General features: G+C 41.3%; 1 protein-coding gene across 2 annotated transcripts in view; it reads left to right on the forward strand.

The window, feature by feature from the left end:
- The first annotated feature begins 12,979 nt into the window (after positions 1-12,979).
- Positions 12,980-21,690, forward strand: part of LOC147444451 (ubiquitin carboxyl-terminal hydrolase 10-like) — a 105,688-nt gene continuing 96,977 nt past the window's right edge. For both annotated transcript variants that reach the window (XM_086527058.1, XM_086527057.1), the window contains exon 1: positions 12,980-13,137. The gene's annotated coding sequence lies outside the window, so the exon portion shown is untranslated. The remainder of the gene's footprint in view (positions 13,138-21,690) is intronic.

Raw genomic sequence — 21,690 nt, forward strand, 5'->3', positions numbered from 1 at the left:
ACATTAGGCTTGCTGATATACCCAAAACTACATTTCAAACAAGGTTTGAACACTGTGAGTTTTTGGTTATGCCCATTGGGTTGACCAATGCTCCCACAACTTTCATGACGCTTATGGATAGTGTCTTTAAACCGTATTTGGGTAAGTTTATTATTGTTTTTCTTGATGAAATCCTAGTGTAAAGTGCCTCTGAGAAAGTGCACTTAAAAAATTTCAAACAGGTGTTTGAATTGTTATGAGAAAATAAGTTATATGCCTGTTACCATATACATGTGGTAGTGATGTGTGTGAACACACTAGGACCACAGGGGCATTTTTTCCCTCTTTAGGAGGTTTTTTCCCTCGAGCATTGTATATACGCCCATCACTCTAGGGCTATCTATCTTTCTATTGCATACTAAGAAACACACTCTCTATTGTGTGTCTTGAGCTTCCTTCGACTTCTTCAAGCTGTGTGCATTTCTCTGCAACCCTAATTCCAACAATTGGTATCAGAGCAGGTTACGTCCTCCCTGGCTTAGGCGCCAGCTGCTCCAGCACATGCCTACTCACTTTCTTCGATTACAGTGAGGTTTGGCGAGCGTTCGTAGGTCGACAAATATTTTAGGTTGGCTCATAGAGCTCGGTTTGCTCAGATTTTTGATGGCTCATTTCGGCCTCCGTTTCCACCACAGGCAGGTATGCACAGGCAATTTCGTCATTTTGTGCAGAATTTCTGTCAGTGCCATTTTTTGCATAACAGGTGCCTTACAGTCTTCTATGGTTTGTGCTATATAGCACGTGTTGTTCCCGCTCCGTTTCTCCTATTTTCAGACAGTTTTCACATCAGGTATAACATTTACCATGGCTGTCAACAACACAGATGTGTTCAAGATGTTTGCTGCTGAGGACAGGTTGGATGGGGACATGTACCCTATGTGGGCTTACATGATGCAACATGTTCTTGTGTCGAAGGGCGTCCGGAATATTGTGCAGGGCATTGATGTACGTCCTGGTTCTGAGGATGCATGCGATGTTGAGGATGTTGCAGGTCTTGCTGCTGCAAGGATTGATGCTATTAGAGTTGTTTTGCCTACGACAGAACAAGCTCATTGGGATGTAAAGGATGCACAGGCTCATGCATTGATTGCGTTGTTTGTGAAGCGCACCATTGTTCCTAACATTCGTTCAACAAAATCTATAAAACAGGCTTGGGATATTCTAGCAGGTCTTTATGTAAGTCGCAATGACGTTAAAATTGCTTTGCTGCGTAAAGAGCTGGAGTCGAAGATTATGCATGAGGAAGATGATATGAACACTTTCCTTGCTCGTGTCAAGGATATCAATGAGCAACTTATTTCTGCAGGTGAAGTCATTTCAGACAGTTCCCTTGTGCAGACTGTCCTTGATGCCTTACCAGATTCTTACCAGATTTTTGCTAGTACTTGGAGACTTATGACCCAAGGAAATCCAGAAGTTGTCAAGTTTGATGCATTATGCACATTCTTGTTGCAAGAGTCACGTTCTAGAAAAAACAGGACTAGACAGCGTGCAGTTGAACAGGCTTTTATTGCTTCTCGAAGAAAGGCTGGTAACAGCAATGCAGCCACTTCTTTGGTTCTGCTGCGAGTGGCAAAACTTCTACTCCTAATGCTTCTGCTCGCAGCACTTCGTCTGGCAATTCTGGTGATGAGGGCAAAAAGAAGATGCATTGCCATTATTGTAAAGCTAATGATCACTTGATCAAGCAGTGTCCTAAGTTGAAGGCCAAAGAGGCTAAGAAGAAAGAGGGTGGTTCCACTGCAAATGTTGGTTCCACTACAAATGCAGCCATTGTTGAGTCTTCTATGAAAGGAGACTGTGATGCTGATGTCGATGCAGAATGGGCTTTTAGCGCAGAGTGCACTTACAATCCTGCTGTCCATGATGAATGCTTGTCAGTTGCTATAGATTCACATGTGTGGTATTTCGACAGTGGTGCTACAAAGCACATTACCTCACATCGTGAATTGTTTACCTCTCTCGAGTCTGTCCCTCATGGAAATTCAGTCACTTGTGCCAACAATGCCTCTTATCTAGTTCAGGGAGTTGGAAATATTGTGCTTACTGCTGCAAATGGCAGTTCCTTCACACTTGTTGATGCACCTTATGTACCTGGGATCAAGAAGAATCTCTTGTCTGTATCCGCACTTGCTAGACTTGGACTTGTAGTCAAATTTGTGGATGACACTTGTACAATTGATGATCTTAGTTTTGGTGATGAAATTGTTGCATCTGGCCTTTTGTGCCGTGGGCTGTATAAGCTTACTTTGTATGACAAGTGTGGACAAAATTTTGCAAATGCTGTTGTAGATTCAAAAGCTATTTCAGATGCAAAACTTTGGCATGCACGTTTTGGTCATCTGAATTTTGCCAGTTTGCTGCGTTTGCAGAAATCTGATATGGTTGCTTCTTTGCCGCCTCTTGAAGCATCTGTCAAACATGTTTGTGAAGGCTGTATTTTGGGTAAGATGCAGCGTTCTAAGTTTCCAAAGGATGGTTCAGTTCGGGCCACATGCAGTTGCAGCTTGTGCATAGTGATGTTTGTGGGCCCATGCAAACTCCGTCCTTGGGCAATTACCTTTACTTTGTGACTTTCATTGATGATTACTCCAGGCATGCATGGGTATTTCCGCTTAAAGCAAAGTCCAAAGTTTTTATGTGCTTCAAACAATTTCTGGCTATGGCTAAAAATGTCTCGAAATGTACTATGGGCACCCTCCGTTCCGATCGAGGGGGGGAGTATATGTCTCATGAATTTAATGCATTTCTAGCTAGTCGTGGGATAAAACACCAATGTACAGTGCCTTATACAGCTCAGCAAAATGGAGTTGCTAAGAGGAAAAACAGGTCACTGACGGAAATGCACGATGTATGGTCAAAAGTCAAGGTTTGCCGCATTCTTTTTGGCTTGAGGCCATCATGTGTGCCACTTATGTACATAACAGGTGTCCTACGAAAGCTTTGCAGTCTAGTACTCCATATGAAGCATGGCATGATAGAAAGCCTTCTATTGAGCACATGCGTGTTTTGGCTTTTTGGCATATGCTTTGGTGCCACAAACACAGTGCAGAAAATTGGATGATAAGGCTGTGAAATGTATTTTTGTTGGTTATAGTGCTGAAAGCAAAGGTTATAGGTTGTATCATCCGCAAACAAAATGTATTCCGGTTTCACGGGATGTAGTGTTTGTGGAAGATTCTGTTCAGCCCTTGTTGTCATGTACTAGAGACAATAATGTAAGCTCATAGGACATTTATGACACTTTGTTGCCTCTTTTCTATGGTGGAACTTCGAATGTAATTTCCAATGAGGTAAATGTACAGCCTATGGGGGTTTCTGAAAATGTTATAGATCAGCCTATTACTGATGCAGATGTACATGATGTACTCAATGAGGAAAGGGTTGAAAATGAGTAGGCTAGAGGTATGCCAAAATGGCTGGTGCACACTTTGCGTGACAATAAATTGGATGCACCTTTGTCTAGTCATACTCGTTTCGGCTCTCGCTATGCATTTTATGCATCAAATTGTTATGCTTTGGCTATGTCTAGCTTACATGATGTTGAGGAGCGTCTGTCTTTTGATGAAGCACAAAATTCAGAAAATTGGATGGCTGCCATGCAATCAGAATATGATGCACTTATAGAAAATTACACATGGACTTTATGTGATTTGCCTCCTTGGAAAAAGGCCATTGGTACGAAGTGGGTTTACAAGTTGAAACGCAAGCCGGATGGTGAGATCGATTGCCATAAGGCTCGACTTGTTGCAAAGGGTTATGCACAACAAAAAGGCATAGATTATGAAGAGACTTTTGCTCCCACTTGTCGTATGACTACTGTGCGTTTTCTATGTGCATTGGCAGCTCATTTTGGTTGAGATGTACATCAATCATACATTGTTACTGCTTGCTTGAATGGTGACATATTTGAGGAAGTTTATGTAACGCAACCTCGCGGTTTTGTCCTAAAAGGACAAGAGGACAAAGTGTGCAGATGTAAGAAGGCTTTGTATGGGTTAAAGCAATCTCCTCGTGCTTGATATGAGAAAGCTGACACTCATTTGGTTAAACGAGGCTTTCGTAACAGTCCAACAGAAAGCACATTGTATGTAAAGCGTGAGGGTGATGTACTTCTCATTGTGGTTCTTTACGTCGATGATTTGCTGATCACTAGACCAAATGAGAGACATATTGCTGAATTTAAGGCTGATTTGAATGCTACTTTCAAGATGAAAGATTTGGGGCTATTGCATCATTACTTGGGTATACAGTTTAAGCAGTGTGATGGTGGTATTGCGTTGTGTTAGAAAAGTTACATAGAGACATTGCTATGTAAGTTTGGACTTGAGGATTCCAAACCTATTTCCACTCCCATGGAAACAGGTTTGAAGTTGAGTCTACATGATGTTGGCGATCCTGCTGATGTCACTCTTTACCAAACTGTTGTTGGCTGCCTCATTTATGTATGCAACACGAGGTCGGATATTCAATTTGCAGTCTCACAGGTCAACAGATTTATGCAAAGCGCAGGGTCTAAGCATTGGCAGGCTGTCAAGAGGATTTTCCGCTACCTTAGTGGCACTTTACATCTTGGCTTGTTTTATCCCAAGGGGGGATCATTGCCGCTAGACTTACATGATTTTTCGGACTCAGATTGGGCTGGTTGTTTTGACACGAGTGTCCACAAGTGGTTTTTGTTTCATGCTTGGCAGTTCATGTATATCATGGTTGAGCAAGAACCTACTGTGGCCACTTCAAGTTGTGAGGCTGACTACAGGGCAGTCTTCACAGCTACGGTTGAGTGTGTATGGCTCAGACGCCTTATGAACTGATTTGGGTGTTGGACAGGACACTGCCAACACTATCTACACTGACAGTCAGAGTGCATTGGCAGTTGCAAGGAACCTAGTTTTTCATGCTTGCACAAAGCACATTGAGGTGCATTACCACTATGTCAGAGAGAGGCTCTCAGCAGGAGAGATCAGCTTGGCTTATGTGCCAACACAGGACAACCTTGCAGATCTTTTCACAAAGACATTGTCTCGTGAGAGGCTTGAAGCTTTTCGCAAAGCTTTGGGCTTACTTCCCTTTGTGGACTGATCATGTCCTCAGGGCATGGCACTTCCCTTTACTCATGTGCCAGCTCTCGTTCACCGCATCATTCCAAGGGGGATTTGTTACCATATACATGTGGTAGTGATGTGTGTGAACACACTAGTACCATCGGGCCATTTTTTCCCTATTTAGGAGGTTTTTTCCCCCAAGCATTGTATATACGCCCATCACTCTAGGGCTATCTATCTTTCCATTGCATACTAAGAAACACACTCTCTATTGTGTGCCTTGAGCTTCCTTCGTCTTCTCCAAGCTGTGTGCGTTTCTCTTGAACCCTAATTCCAACAATGCCAAAGAATCAAAGTATGATTTTCTCCAGGCGGGAATTTGCTACTTAGGGCATGTTATTTTAGCTAATGGGCTACATATGGATAAATCGAAAGTGGATGCCATTAGGATGTAGCCTTCTCCCATAAATTTGAACACTTACATATTTTTCTGGGATTTATAGGTTTTTGTCTAAGGTTCGTTAAAAATTATGCTCATATTGTTGTTTTGATGATGGACCAATTGAATGCCAAGGGAAAAACCTTTCAGTGGGAGAACAAATTTTTAATGCTCTCAAGGAAACATTAGCTAGACCTCCTATTTTGCATTTGTGGATCCTTTGAAACCGTTCAGTTTGGAAACGGATGCTAGTAATCGTACTATTGGAGCAGTCCTTCTGCAAGAGGGAAGGCCAATTGCATTTGAAAGCAAGAAGCTTGATTCAGCACGTCAAAAGTATTTTGCTTGTGAAGAACTCTATGCACTAGCGTCTGCTTTGAAAACATGGAAATGTTATTTGTATGAAGCTCACTTTGATATTGTGTTTGACCATGAAACTATCAAAACGTTTACACAACAAACGAATTTAAAGGGTCGAAAAGGCTAGGTGGGTTGAGATTCTTCAGGAGTATGATACACCTCTCAGGTATCATAAAGTACGATACAATGTGGTAGCTGATGCTCTTGATCATATGCCTGAGAGATCAACTATCTTCTTTTCATTGAACTTCAAAGTGAGTTTTTGGAATCTGTTAAGGGAAAATATGAGTATGACGATGCATACTCCAAAGTGTGGAGCCATGTGAAAATGAGGGATCCTTCTCACTCCAATGTTGATAGTGTGTCTTTAAGCTCCACACCCAATTCTTCTCTTTTGAGTGATAAGTTGCAGAGACTGGCTCGTCAAAATGTTTGACAAGCATAAATCAGTATAAATGATATGCTAATGAGAGACGTCGGCAAGCTACCTTCACAAAAGGGGAAGATGTAGTTTTGCGTAAGCTAGATTATTCAGATATTCTGAAGACTAAGCAAGACCTAAATTATCTCCAAGGTGTTGTGGGCCTTTTAAGATACTCAAGCGAGTTGATGACATGGCCTACAAACTCTCGTTACTTGCGCACTCTCGCATTCATCCTGTATTCCATGTAAGTCGTTTATGTAAACACTTACATAAGGACGACAATGTTATTGACACGTAGATTTTGATTGATTTCATTGAACCTCCAAATCAGTCGCAAGAACCTATGAGCCTAAGCGTATTCTCAACTATCTTGATCTATGTATGCATCATCATGTACGTCGACAAGCATTAGTCTAGTGGAAAGACATACTTGAGGAAGGTGCCACTTGAAAAAACATTAGTGTTCTTAAGAAGAACTTTCCCACTTTTGTTTTCAAGGACAAAAATGCTTCTCCAAGGGGAGAGTAATGTGGCAGAGGCCACAAACCGGTCTGAACATAGCTCGGGGGTGCCTATAAAGGGCAAAGGCTGGGTGGAGAGTGGACATTCAGATTCCCTGTGGTCTCTCAATGGGCTAGTTGGAAGTGTGCAAGGTTGATTCATGCTTGTTTTATCATGTTTAGCACGTGAATGTATGAATACGATGTGTTTAGTCAAAAAGCACACATTGCTTTCAAGAATGTCCATAAACTTTGGAGTTGATATACGGTTATCCAACCCGAATTGTATGGGTAGTTTTGCATAAAGCAACTTTCTTTTCACATCACGATTGCTAGCATGAGTCCCATATGGATGAAGTGATGTGGTAAAGTGATATTCTATATTATAGAGGGTTGAGATTGATGCATTGGTATGAGGTTAAACACTCTCTCTTGTATGTCGTGTGCACATCCACAAAAATAGTAAAAAGTTGTTTTCTACCTACATGTGAAGTTATGGCATATGATTGATCAAAGTGATGGGGTTGTTTTGCATCATGATTAGGGTTATGTGATGATGCTATATGATGCACGAAACGTCAAAGGACAGATATGGATATCTCATGTGCATGAGTGTATTGATTTTCTCTTTTTAGTTCTAAACTAGCTCTGTGTACAAGGGAAAGTGATGTGCGATCCTGGGGCATCATTTGCATATGGTTAAATACTCTTAAATTTTTGATTTGACATTATGTTTAGTTGTTGGTTAGATTATTTTCCTATGCATAAAAACTCAAATTTTAAGGGCCATGTGTGTTGACTTTGTTGTCTACAACAAGTACAATTAAAACTCCAAGTGTGCGAGTTGGGTTCAATCATGAAAATGGTTTACGGTCAAGATTAATAATTATGATATTTGATTGTGGTAGCCGGCGTGGCTTGTGCATTACCTTTCGAGTTATGGTTGTGCTATTCAAATGCTACTGAAATTTTGGCATCCATGATAAATGCTAAAGTGGTTTGGAGGATGGTTGTGCATCACCCAAAGTAGGGTGGAGTGCTCACCCATGTGATGAGAAATTGGATTATGGTTTATGGTTTTGGATTTTGATTATGAAGTGATTTTGATCGATTAAGTTAGGTGTGTAAGGGTAAAGACCCTATACAAGATCCTATGATATGGTTGGACTCATGTGCAATGTTTCTCATGATAGTGTTTCTTAACCCTTTTCAATTACGCCCACTAGGAATGACTCAAAAAAGTCACTAGCGTTTATGTTAGGTTTACACAATCCTTTGAAATTAAACTCCAAAGCCTTTGACTTACAAATTTCATAGATGTTCTTGATGCGAGTAAACCCATTAAATGAAAAATATTGAATGGTAGTAAAAGCAAGTTAGAGCCTCCTATCCCAAATCATGAATTAAAAGGACCTTGACTAGAGGATGAGTTTAGACCTTCAAAAGACCTTGACTAGAGGATGAATCTAGACCCTCAAATTATCAGACTCAAGAAGCCACATTATATAGGAAGGAAATACAAGATCACCTTTGCTTCAATTGTTTTAAACTTGACTATATGTCTCAAGATTGTCTATTTAACGATCCACAAAATTATGAATTTGTAAGACAACATGAGGCTAGAAATATTGACAATGATCCAAATAGGAAGTTCAAAAATTTATAGCCTAGGCCTAATGTGGCATAGCAGAACTCGTATAAAGACCAGAGACCACCACAAAACCAAGGTAATTTCATACCTGGGAATCCAATCTCTACAAAAAATGAATGACCAATAACAATAGGCCACCTCACACACGAGGAAATCATCAACCTCAAGGTAGAGCTCAAGCCAACATAAATCACAATGATTGAGATGGAGGAAATCTATCGAATGCTTATGTTCATGTAGCAAATGAAGAACATTTGGACTCGCTACTGTCCCATCACTATTCTGTACACACGTAGCACCCAATATTACTCCAAAACCAAATCAGAACTGAATATCTTCTTGAATAGCCAATTTAACATACATTTATCGAGGGTGAGAATTAGTTATACTATTTATGTCAAGGTAAGGACACCTCAAATCTTTCAAGTCTGGGATGATGTAAAATCCCTGATTTTCAAGTCTCTTTTAAAAAGAAGAAAAATAGATTTCCAATGTATATTATTTTATTTTCAGTTTAGAACGCTTGTTCTACAATGCCAGGATGTTCTAAAGTGGAAAGAAAGGTTGTTTTCATGTTCTGTTAGGTCAGAAAGACGCTTAATTCATTTTTGGAAAATTTTGATTTTGCTTGTTTTGTGTGCTTTTTTTTTAATGAAAAACAGGGCCGAATCCTTAATCTACTAAGTCCAAGGAAGCTAAGATTCATTATTTTTAGTCACCATATAAGTACCATAACAGACATATCGATGGAGGAACATGATTAAACGGGATTTTTATGGAGAGTATTTTTATAAAAAGAGGCATTGTAAATACGTTAAGACAATATGGTGAGTGTTGTGATCATGTTGGGGCATCATGTATAACATTAGTTGTCTAGATACCATTTTATGAAGCAGGTTACAACAAAAAAATTGGATGGTATGGCCAAGAGTTGACTTCTAAAAGCAAGGACTTGCTTTTAGCTAAGGGGTGATCTTTTCCCAAAAGCTTGGAGCTATTCTTGGTAGAAAGCAGGGCACCCAGTTTTGGCTTGTGACACATTTCGGCTCACAAAATTAACACATAAGGAGCAATAGTGTTCACTTTCAAGAGCTGACAGATGCATATAACTCAATGAAACTCTATGTACGTATTATATGGATCTAGTGCAAGCTCTCCAGCACCAATTCCATAATAAACTCTTTCTGGTTCGTGGGAAGAAGAAGAAGAAGAACCATCTCTCTCTACTCTCTTACTATATCCTCTTCTCTTTTCACGACGAATGTGCTATATATCAACTTCGTGGTGGAGTCCTCTATGTAGCTCTCTTAAGTGCATTTTTATAGTAATTCAAGAAGCTTTTTGATCGTTAGTACTCACTTCTTGTGTTACGATAATAATCTAAACTCCATGGCCATAATCTCTTTCTCTCTCTACTTTTGTTTTGTTACGTGTAGGAACACTATGCTCTTGGTTGATGCTTTTCTGTGTACACATGCACGTTTGGACTCGTTGAAAGTGTATGAGGTTGATTCATGCTTGTTTTATCATTTTTAACACGCTCATATATGCATACGGTGTGTTTATAATCACGTAGATAACTAAAAAGCCCATGTTGCTTTCACCTCATCTAAGCAGTAGGGACACTGTTTTAGCCATATCTCCCAAACCATTATGAATCAGGTTGAACTCTTTGAATCAAAGATTAACCGCATCATTTAAAGCATACTATGTGAACATTTTTCTTGAGTGAAGAGTTATGGTCAAAATACAGATTGATGTCCACTGTACTTAGTTAATATTTTGAACCTTAGGCTCCTTGGAGAGACACTAGATGCGTTTATCACGAATGGGGAAACCCACTTAAACAAGTCAAGACCTCGATTGTATATGTTGATAAATGTGTTTTGTCACCGTTATCACTTCACGAGTGTGAGTTATCAATCGATTTTTGAATACAATTACCTATACGTATAGGGGTACTAGTACCAAGGAGGGGTACCATATAGAGTCATGGGTTTTATGTGAGGTTCATATATGTTTTATGGTTTGTTTTGGTGAGTTTCTTCCACTCATTTGTTATCTATAAACTCATGATTTGATGTATGGTTATCCAACCTGAATTGTATGGATACTTTTCGCATCACAATTGTTAGCATGAGTCTCATATGGGTGGTGATATGGTAGGGTGATAGTCTATGTTATAGGACTGAGCTTGATGCATTGGTATGAAATCAAACATTGTTTCTTGTATGCTATGTGTTTTTGCATCTTGATTATGTGACGATTTTATACAATTCATGAAACCTCAAAGGATAAATACGGATGTCTCATGTGCATGAGTGTAATGCTTTCCACCTTTCTAAGTCCAAACTAGCTCTATGCAAGGGGGGGTAATGTGCGATCGTGGGGCATCATTTGCATATGGTTAAATACTCTTAAATTTAAAGTGATTTGAGATTATGTTTAGTCGTTGGTCGGCCTCTTTTTATATGCATAATTGACCTCTAAGGGCCACGTGTATTGGCTTAGTTGTCTGTAGCAAGTATAATTAAAACTCCATGTGTGGGAGTTGGGTTTAGTCATGAATATGATTTATGGTCAAGGGTTGAAGATCCCTCATGGTTATGGTTATAATTTTTGATTGTGGTAGGCAATGTGGCTCGTGGATTATTTTTCTGGTTATGGTTGTGCTATCAAAATACAGTCGAAAGTTTTGTAGCCATGTTATGTGCTAAAGTGGTTTGCAGGATGGTTGTGTATCACTGAAAGTAGGGTGGAGTGCTTACCCATGTGATGAGAAATTGGATTATGGTTTAAGGTTTTGAATTTGGATTATGAAGTGGTTTTGATCGATTATGTCATGCATGTAAGGATTGAGACCCTATACAATTGATTGCCTTGGAAAAGATTGTTTGTGCATATGCAAAATGCTATGATATGGTTGGACTTATATGAATGCTGGCAACCTCGATACAAGATTAGGCTTCCTACATCCCTTAGACTTAGATAAAAGGGTCAATGACGTGGAGCTTTGCTAGATCAAAGTTGTGGAGCCTACTTTTTTTTTTTTGTTAAGCTCACCTACACATTTTTAGTGCATAAGAGGTTGAATGACCTACATGGATAACACATAGGGGATCTTGCTTTGGCTTGGCTTAAACACGCACTGTGGCACCGAAGAGGCGTGGTGCCTAGGTATGATTGGTGTTGATATCCTACCACATATTGATATTTGGAATTTCAAAGCTCCCATTTATGAAAGGAGACGAAGTGGCCTTGGATTATGTCTGACTCATGTAAGTTAGAGGTGTTTTGGTTCTCTCTCAGCAAAGTTAAATTCTCTATGTCCGTAGTAGGGGTGGACGTGGATGGATAGATTGGTTGAGCCCACACAAGGTTCGATGCTTCTACTTAGTCATTTATGGTTTTAAAGTTATGGTATACCCATTTTTTTCATAGCTAAAGTCCAAACTAAGTAATATGTAGGTGAGAATTTGTTAAAAGTGGTTTGGCGCTGTTTCCAAGCTTCAAAAGGCTTCAGAAAAGATTAGTTGGAAAATATATTGGCCATCCAAGAAGAAGCACACCTATGAAACATTGCCTCTAAGGTTTTTGTCTTTCTCTCTACAATGTAGAAAATAGGCAATGTATGTGACCCACTACTCAATACCCCTCACTATCCTCTCAATGTGGCCTACATATGCAAAGGACAATGCTAAGCTAATGCCTCTCCCATAAGAAATAGGACTAAAAGAAGTTTAATATCATTAACTTGTTATGTGGCACTAATCAAAACAAGCGTTATTCAACGGTGCTCCAAAGAGTTCAGTGTGCCTTATATTAGCAAGACACCCCCCCTCCCCCCCCCCCCACAAAAAAAGAAGAAGAAAAACAAGTGAAAGGGTCACGATAGCTTTCAAAAACAATAACAAAGTGATAAAATTTATAGCTTGAATTAAACTGGTATCAGTGTTTGGGAAAGGATTGCCTCACCTTAGTCTTAAGCCGATTAAAAATCGAAACTAGCTAGCTGCAAACCATGGTAAATGAAAGAAAAATCGATGAAATATGTGAAAAAGTCTTTCAAAAATTTTTCAAATCTCAAAATTTCTGCTAGTATTTCTTGTTTTCTTTTTTGTGAGGAAGAAACTTGATCAGCAGCCGCGTAATAAAAGAGACTTTTTCGAACGTTAACACTGGCTGGAATCAAGGTATAAAATGCAAGAAATGTAAAGCCATGTGAAATTGTGAAATGAAAGATAAAATAAAAAAAACTAATTAATATATGTATGTGTGTGTATAGAATTTAGTAGAATTATGCAAGATGAAGCTTCACTTTAGCATTCTAAAACAATAGAATCCAAAAAAAACATATATGTGTGTGTGGAAAATTTATTAGAATTATGTAAGGTGAAGATTCACTTTAGCACTGATAAACAAGAGAATGCAAAAAAAGTAAAAACATGTTGGATGTGAAATGAAAGGTAAGTCTCCATAGTGCATTGCAAACAATGAAAGTTTGCTAACCCAACACAACACTAAGGTTTCTTTTTAGAAAGCCAAAAAACCCCCCCGATTGTCATATGCGACTGTAAAAGTTAAACTCAATATGTCGGCTTCGAAGGAAGATTGCCGGCGCACACGGACACACGGTCAACATCAAAGAGAGCTCCTAGGGATTCAAAGACTCAAGACCAGTGAGTAGAAAATTTCTGCGTTTTGTTCTCTCATGGTGTGCTCGCTAAAAAAAGGGTTCTGGTTGTGGTTGTGATTGTGATGGTGTTTGTATGTCATGAACTTGTATTTGATTTGTATAATGGAGAAACGTATCAGAGAATCATTAGGAGCTACCTGATCTTTGCAATTCTCTTGCAACTATATGTCACACACATATATGTATGTAGGTATGCAAGTACTAATTATGCATTCACATGGTCGCATATACAATCCTTGGGGCATGCCACGCACTCATCCCATTGTTCCAATGGCCGAAATTTGCATTTGTGTGCCAAATACATATTTTCGAGTAAAGGAAGTTTGGGCTCCAACACAAGTCATGAAGGAGGTTTGCAAAGAGGAGCATGCATATGGCTTTTGGTTTGATGAGTATGTACTACGAAGAGAAGTCTTTTGCTTGGATACTTCGACTAGAAAGGTAGCTTAACAATATTAAGTATAGTTAGTTCAAATTTCTTGAGGGGTTGATTTGCAAGATACGGGATATTTGGGATGACCTCATCGCAAGCGGTGGAGATGTCTCTACGAAGTGCATGTGGGACTTGTGCTCTTCAAGCTTATATAGTCGTTTGATCCATACTTTCAGTCACATTTCCTACCTGGAAGCAGATTGGCCCTCAGCTCAAGGAGATTGAGGACCACTCTTAGTATTTGGGCTAGAGGGGTTGTTGGATCAGTTGGAGTGCCACTATTGCAAGTAGAATGGGCACAAGGAAGCTGAATGTCGTAAGAAGGAGAAGGATGAGAAAGGCAAGGGGTTTCTACTATGGTTACGAAGGTCCGTGAGGGTGTGTCCTTGCTCGTCGCATCGGAGATGGCTCTCACTTCATCCCACTGAGGAGGTGGATTGTGGACAGTAGTGCTACAACACACGTGACTCCCATTAGGGAGTAGTTTAGCTCTCTCAAGCCTACTCATGGATAGTCTATCTCTTTGAGTGATTCCCATGAGATTCTCGTATCTGGTGCAGGTCAGATACCCATCTTCTGCTTTTCATATGATCCAAAAGACGGTATTGTGAAGGCCCTTTATGTTCTAGACATAGCCTTCAACCTACTTCTTGTGGCTAGCCTTGATTTCTAAGGAGCACTGCCACAAACTGCTGACGTGTCAAGCCATTGAAGAACTGAGTCAACTGGCAGATCCCGGCCAAGGGGCCTAAACCCTAGAAGCAGGAGCTCTCACCAACTTACAAATCCTTGTTGAGTGGGACCAACAATTTTAGAAGTTTGTCCAACTTATGGGACCCCGTCCGATGAGGCCCAAGTCACTAGAAAATAAATTGTGTTCACATTGATGACGTGGCAGAGTTGTACGGATCACCTGCAATTTGCGTTGGATTGCTGACATGGCGTATATGAAATTTTTCATTTTACTCTGTTGGTGTTGACGTGGCAGCTGTATGGATTTCCTACTTTTGCGTTGGCTGATTTGCACTGTACTTTTGGGCCAGACGCTTTTAGAACTTGAAGCTTTTCATGTAACTGCTTTTGAGAGGCCAAGGACCTTTAAATATGTGCCATGGGCTTGGTCTCCGATACATCTCCGAGTGGCGCCGACAGGCTGACGTGGCAGATCTCCGCAAAACGCACTGACATGCTGACGTGGCAGGCTGTATGGACAACAGTACGGACGTTCCGCTTTTTGCGTTGACAGGCTGTTCGGAATTTCCGAAAATGACGCTGAATGCTTTTTGCTGGCTGATTTAGTGCTGGTAGCTTTTGGAGAAGTTTGTTTTTATTTTTAAAAGATTTTGGGGGCTCTGTTTTTTGGCATCCCTTGTAAGAATAAATAAGTCCTTTGGGGCTCACTACTGAGGGCGTCTGGACGCAGAGTCTGAGAGTGAGTACCCGTGGACTCTCTTGTACTTTGCACAGAGATTAATTTAAAAACAAATACCGAAAGGGGTGCCAGTCTCTGTGGCCAATACCTCTTGGCACGGAACCACGTTGGGCTGTATCATCTTTTGGGAACTGTTTTGATGTAAATCTCTGCTGTGTCGCGGTAGAATCTTGACTTGGGGTGTCCAAGTTTGTACAGTGGTATCAGAGCGCGACCAATTTCTCTTCTACTAGGAAATCCAATCCTTTTCTCACGACACTTATGGATTCCGAAAAGAATCAATCGACTTCTTCTGCATCTACTGATGCGAGGAAAGATCACGAAGAAGATTCAAACGAATTAACAGAGGAAGAGTACGGGCCACCTCGGCCTATTCAGTACGAACTTCAAGAGATGGAACGTCGACAGCAGGTGGACGAGTGCACAAAGCAGATATTTAAATTTGCCAAAGATCCTCAGTTTGCAAAATTTTTGTCTCACCAATCCACCACTGAAGTGCACACTCAGTGGTGGCAGAAAGCCACCGAATCACCCATCAAACCAGCAATCAATAAACCTCCTTCTCCGAGTATGTTTACAGAACAAGAACTTCAAGAGGTGGTTCAAACTCATATCAGTCGGCTTTTGGACACAAACAATCAATCCAAAAAGCAAGTGAAAAAGCGCAAGAAGGGGACTGACTACCCTTGTTATTTGGGCCGTCAATCTTCTTTTGCATCTGCAAGAAAGCAGAAGAAGCATGTACGCTTTGAAGGACTACCTAGTTCTTCTTCTTCTTCTTCTTCTGACAGTTCTTTCAGCTCTTCTGACTCGAGTGAAGAGGATAGAAAAGGAAAAAAGCGAAGCAAAAAGCAAAGCTTCGAAAAGGGCAAGAAAAAGGCAAAGAAACCCATATTCCACCGCCCAGTTTCTGACAGCTCTAGAGAGGAGTCATCCTTGACAATTCGGACTCAAATGACCATATGTTTTATGCAAAGAAGAAGCACTTCTACAGAGCCAACCAATATGATTTCCTCGAAGATAAAAGCAAGAAAGCAAAAGAATTTAAAGAAGGTGGATAGTCGATAAAATTTGTCCTTTTCTGGATTCCGAGATGATCCGAGGGCTTTGGCCTTCGTCCAGTAGTTTGACATAGCCTTCTCTGGAGGGCACTACTCAGAGCACTCCAAGATTAGGAGGGCTGCATCTTTTCTCAAAGGAAATGCTCGAACATGGTGGTCCACTCTTCTTCCGAGGAAAGAAGCTCGAGTCAAATGATTGAAATTCAAAAGGCTCTTTATTTCGTTTTAGCTGACCCGGGAGTACGAACAAGATGTACGAACTGCTTGGAACCATCTTCGAATGACCAAGGGAGATTCCCTGGACGCTTATTGCGAGAGGTTTTGGGACTCTTTTCTACCAACCTCTTCATTTAAGAAGGTCTCTTTTAAGGAACAGATTGAGCGGTTTTGGTGCATACTCCCTACAGAGATCCGAGACTACTTCTTGGAACAAAAGTCAAATTCTATCCAAGAATTAATAGGTCATGCGAAACATAGAAATTTGACTTACCCCACTGACGAGATCTTGACTCAGAGAACCAGACTGACCTCTAACAATGAAAGTAGAAAGAGAAAGAGTTTCCAAGAAAAGAAGGATAAGGATATACGACCCCGGCTCACTCTTCGAGAGAGGGCCAATTACATTAGAGAGGGGAAGTGTTTTGGTTGCGGGGAACATGGGCACATCTCTGCAAAGTGCCCCAAAAAGGCACATCAAGAACAGACTGAAGACAGACCAGAGAGTTCGAGAGGAACGTGGCAGAAAAGGCAAGATGAAAGCAGGACTGGTACCAAATTGCATGGGTACTGACCCAACCCTGATTGATGAAAGTACAGAACTTTGCCGAGCTTGGGGCAAAGTGAAAGATCAAGAAGCCTTGATTTTCTTTGATGGAGGAGCCAAGGCCAATTTCATTTCACCTGAATTGGCGGCGCGGCTCGAGATTACATCCGATAGGATGGGACCACCAGTAGAGATAGTTCTAGCGGCACCCGGACGGGACATAGCCATTACACCTGTCATTGGAAACTTCGGTTGCATTGTCAGGGGTATTTAGGGCATGAGGACTTCTACATCATGCCTTTGGAAGGCTGCGACGTCCTCCTAGGAGTCCCTTGGTACCATAAGAACAACGCCGTGGTTGATTATCGGGCAAAGAAAGCAACCTTGACGAATGAAAAGGATTATACTTGATGTAAAATTTGAAGGGCGAGTCCGTCCCTATTGTATCGGCTTTGGCCATTTCCAAATTAATGAAATCCAGTCTCTTTGTTTACTCGATCTACTTGAAAGAGTTATATGATGAACACAGAACGAATATGTCTGAACTTGATAAAGAACGCCAAGATTTTCTTCACATTCATGCTGATTGATTCTCTGAGGGCTTGCCATGCGAGTTGCTTGTCACGAGGACGTGGCAATTGCTAACTCGAGTTATTGGTTTCTTTTTGATGATTTTTGTTTAATTTTTGGGACCGTGAAGTTGCAAATGGTCGGACTTTGTATGGCCAGTGTGAAACTATTCAGTGTGAAACAATAGTTTCACTCGCAGATGGGAAGTTGGTCGGCATTGGAATTTGAGTAGTAAAAGGGTGTCTAAGTCATCTAGGTCCCCTCGCCGCACTTAATAAGTTGGTGGATACTAGGAAATTAACTCCATATAGGCACAGTGACAAGGTGGGGTCACCCAGAGAAAATCACCCAAGAACTGGACTACATTGCATTTTTGGACATGGTCCCAGTGGTGAAAGATGGTCAGGTCAGATGACGAGTGAGAATCCAATGGAAGCATTAGGGAACTGCTATTTTGAGCCATGAAATTTGTTTGCGTCATTAGCTTCAAAATGACAAGGGGAACATTTTATTACTTTGTTGCAAAGTCAACTCATGCACCAATTGAGAGATTTTTAAGCGGGAAGCCCAATGCGGGGAAATTGCATGCATGAGTGCCAAGTGGCACTTTTTGGCCAATTTACCAGTCTGGGAGAACAAAACTCGTACTTGACTTTTTGGAGTAGTTTTGGAGGCTGATAACTCTGATTTTCAGCCATTTCTCTGCATTTTTTAGCTTCCCATGACTTTATCTAGGACTAAGGAGCTCATTTTCAGCATTGGAAGGCATGAGATGCGTGTTTACAGGGCTGCTTTGCTGCGTTTTCAGCAATACCCAGGTTTTGGCAGCCACGGAACTCTTCCCCTTTTGCATCTATTTGTTCACATATGCATTACAGGTCAAGCGCAGAAGAGGGGGCGCTCGATTTATGCTTGGGGGATGCTTCATTGAGAACCTGTCTCACAGGTTAAGAGCTATTGTGTGCAAGCTTTCCCTCTCATGTATAGTGTAGTGCAAGAAGTGATGTCCTGCACACTCTACACTGCTCTCTCTCTCTTCCCTACGTGCAATAACGTGATGCCCCACAAGAGGGCTCTTCATTTGACCTATGTACAATTGTGTGGTCTTATGCTTCTGTGCCGAGGCAAGAGTCTCTTTGAGCAAGAACAGGAGTAGCTAACTGCTACTCCAAAAGGAGGCACTGGTGAGGGTGATAACCTCACCTTACAGGTGTATTTTCAGCGCTGGTTATACTCTGTTTTTGGACTGTTTTGCAGTCGTATGGATACGAGCAGCATTGGGAACAGTGCCCCACTGTTAGAGGACAGTTTCGGGACTGTTTAGGACTGAAAATAGGGTAAAAACCAGTAAATACAGCAAGCTGTAATTGCTGTTTTTGGGCCGAAAACAGACGGTTTAAGTCCTCGGAAGTGAGTTCTGGCAGGGGGATTTGTTCAGGGCAAGTTTTGGAGCCGTTTTGTTGTCGAAATTTTACCAGAACAGGTGTAATCTAGTTGGATACAAGTGAAGATCCCCAGGACTCTAGTTTTGTAACTTTACCCTCTAAAGGAATAAAGAAATACCAAAGGGGCCACCAGTTTTTGGGGCCTACAGGTTGTCGGCTCTGCTCGGAGCATTCTAGCTTCCGAACTTGTGCGCTTTGAAGTGTTAATTCCCGTTATAGGTTCCTTCTGCAAGGTTTCTCTTTGTGTTAAAGCTTAAAGTAAAGTTTTGGGTGAAAGCCAAAGTCCACCGCCCTATGGTCAGTTTCATTGCCCCCATCTCGTCCTGAGGATCACACCATTGATCTGATTCGTGGAAGCACACCACCGAACCGACCACCTTACCGTGTTAGCGGAGCCCAGAATGAAGAGATCATGAACCAAGTGAAAGACCCTCTGGAAAAGGGTCTTATCCAGCCGAGTACTTCACCCTACTACTCTCCGATGTTGTTGATATTAAAGAAAGACGGATCTTGGAGAATGTGCATTGATTATAGAGCTCTCAATAAAATCACTACCAAAAACAGATTTCCGATTCCTAGGATCGATGTATTCTCGACCGACTTCAGGGATCCTCTTGTTTCAGCAGGATTGATTTGAAAAGTAGATACCATCAGATCCGAATCGCTGCGGGAGATGTCTACAAGACAGCCTTTCGGACAAGCTTCAATTTATATGAATGTTTGGTGATGCCTTTTTGTCTTACTAATGCTCCAACGACTTTCAATCAAATGATGGATAGGATTTTTCGAGAGTATAGATCATTTGTCGGCACTTTTCTTTGATGACATTATAGTCTTCTCCAAGGATGAAGCAGAACATAGACACCATCTTCTACAGGTCTTTCAGGCATTGCAAGATCACAAGCTAGTTATCAATGCCAAAAAGAGTGAATTTTTCTTGCCGGATATGCACTTTTTGGGACACATCGTCTCAGCAGTAGGAGTACAAATGAACTCGGCCAAGATTGAGACTATTCGTGATTGGCCAGATTTGAAGAATGTTCATGAAGTTAGAAGCTTCTTGGGCTTGCCTTCTTACTACCGGCGATTCGTTCGAAAGTTTGCAAAGGTAGCTTCCCCGTTGCACATTCTGACACAGAAAGGATTCCCTTTCTTGTGGGGATCGACAGATGTGACTACCTTTCAGACATTGAAAGAGAAATCGACTACTGGACTAGTATTGACTTTGTCGGATTTGCAAAAGTCATTTGAAGTATATTGTGATGCTTGTGGTCTTAGTCTGGGAGCGGTCTTAATGCAAGTAGGCCATGTCAGTGCCTACGAAAGCCGATTGTTTTTAAGGCTATAATGACAACACAGATTTATGAGAAAGAGCTTTTGGCAGTGATCCATGCTCTTACTCAGTGGCGACATTACCTACTTGGAGCTGATTTTACGGCTTCACTAATCATTAGAGTTTACGCTACTTCTTGTCACAGAAGCAACTTTCGGAAAAGCAGATGCGGTGGGCTTGTCACAGTTTCACTTCCAGATTGTCCATGTTCAAGGACAGAAAACTTGGTGGCAGATGCTTTGTCTCGGAAGCCCCTAGTCTTGGCTATTTCCGCGATTCATCATAGAAGCTTCGAGGACATGGTTGATCAGTACGCCACAGATTCGGATTTTCCCGATGTATTCACTCGAATACAGAATGGGGAGGTAGTAGCGGGATATTCCATTCGGGATGGATACTTGATGAAGAAAACGATGTTGTGCGTCACACAGTCGTTGAGGGAAAAGGCTCTGACTTAGTGCCATTGTCCACCTTTTACGGGTCACGGGGGCATTGACACCACCTTGAAAGGTGTGGAGCGTTACTTCTTTTGGCCGAGACTCAAGTAAGATGTAGACGACTTTGTTCGCAGAGGTTTAGTATGCTAGAAGGTCAAGTTTGACAGGCATAAGGCACAGGGATTGTTACAGCCTTTACCCATTCCCACCCGCCTCTGGGAAAGTATTGCAATGGATTTCATTTTTGATCCTCCGAGGACAGAGTGGGCATGATGGCATTTGGATTGTCATCGATAGATTTAGCAAGCAAGCTCACTTCATTCCAGTAAAGAAAACAATCAAGCCGGATCATTTAGCGGAACTGTTCATTGCACAGATTTTCAGACTACATGGCATGCTTGAGACAATAGTCTCCAACAAAGATCCCCGATTCGCGAGTTTGTTTTGGAAGGCTATTTGGGAGAACATTGACACACGGTTGCAGTTCTCGTCATCATTCCACCGGCAGACAGATGGGCAATCTGAGATTGCAAATTCAGTTGTTCTGTATTTATTGAAGTCTTACATCTCTGATCAGAAGACTCAATGGGAAAAATATTTGCCTTTGGTGGAATTTGCCTACAACAACACGGTTCACTCTTCGACAGGGAAGGCACCATTTGAGATCATTTAAGGTGCTCCGAAGGTTCCACCCTTTCTTAGCACGAAAGCTAAGATTTTTGAAGCCGACCAATACACGAGGAACTTGGACACTGCATTTGCCAAGGTCCGGGAGGCTTTGGCGAAATCTCAGGAACGACACAAAAAGGTAGCAGATTGACATCGACGAGATTTGAAATTAAAGGAAAATGATTGGGTGCTTTTACGTTTTGAGAAGGCACACCTAAGAAAGAAAAAGAGAATCCTCAGATTTTGGAACTTTACCTTGAAGCATTCGATTTAGCATAGTCTACTCCGATAGAACCTGGACTTCAGCGAGGGTTAATCTAGTGCAGCGGGTTTGCACAAGAGGCGAGTCACTCCGCTCCTTTGTCAACGGATTACCCTGATTTTGAATAGTCA

This window comes from Adiantum capillus-veneris, chromosome 13 (genome assembly GCF_014529385.1).
Source record: "Adiantum capillus-veneris isolate H3 chromosome 13, ASM1452938v2, whole genome shotgun sequence".
NCBI classification, from domain to species: Eukaryota; Viridiplantae; Streptophyta; class Polypodiopsida; order Polypodiales; family Pteridaceae; genus Adiantum; species Adiantum capillus-veneris.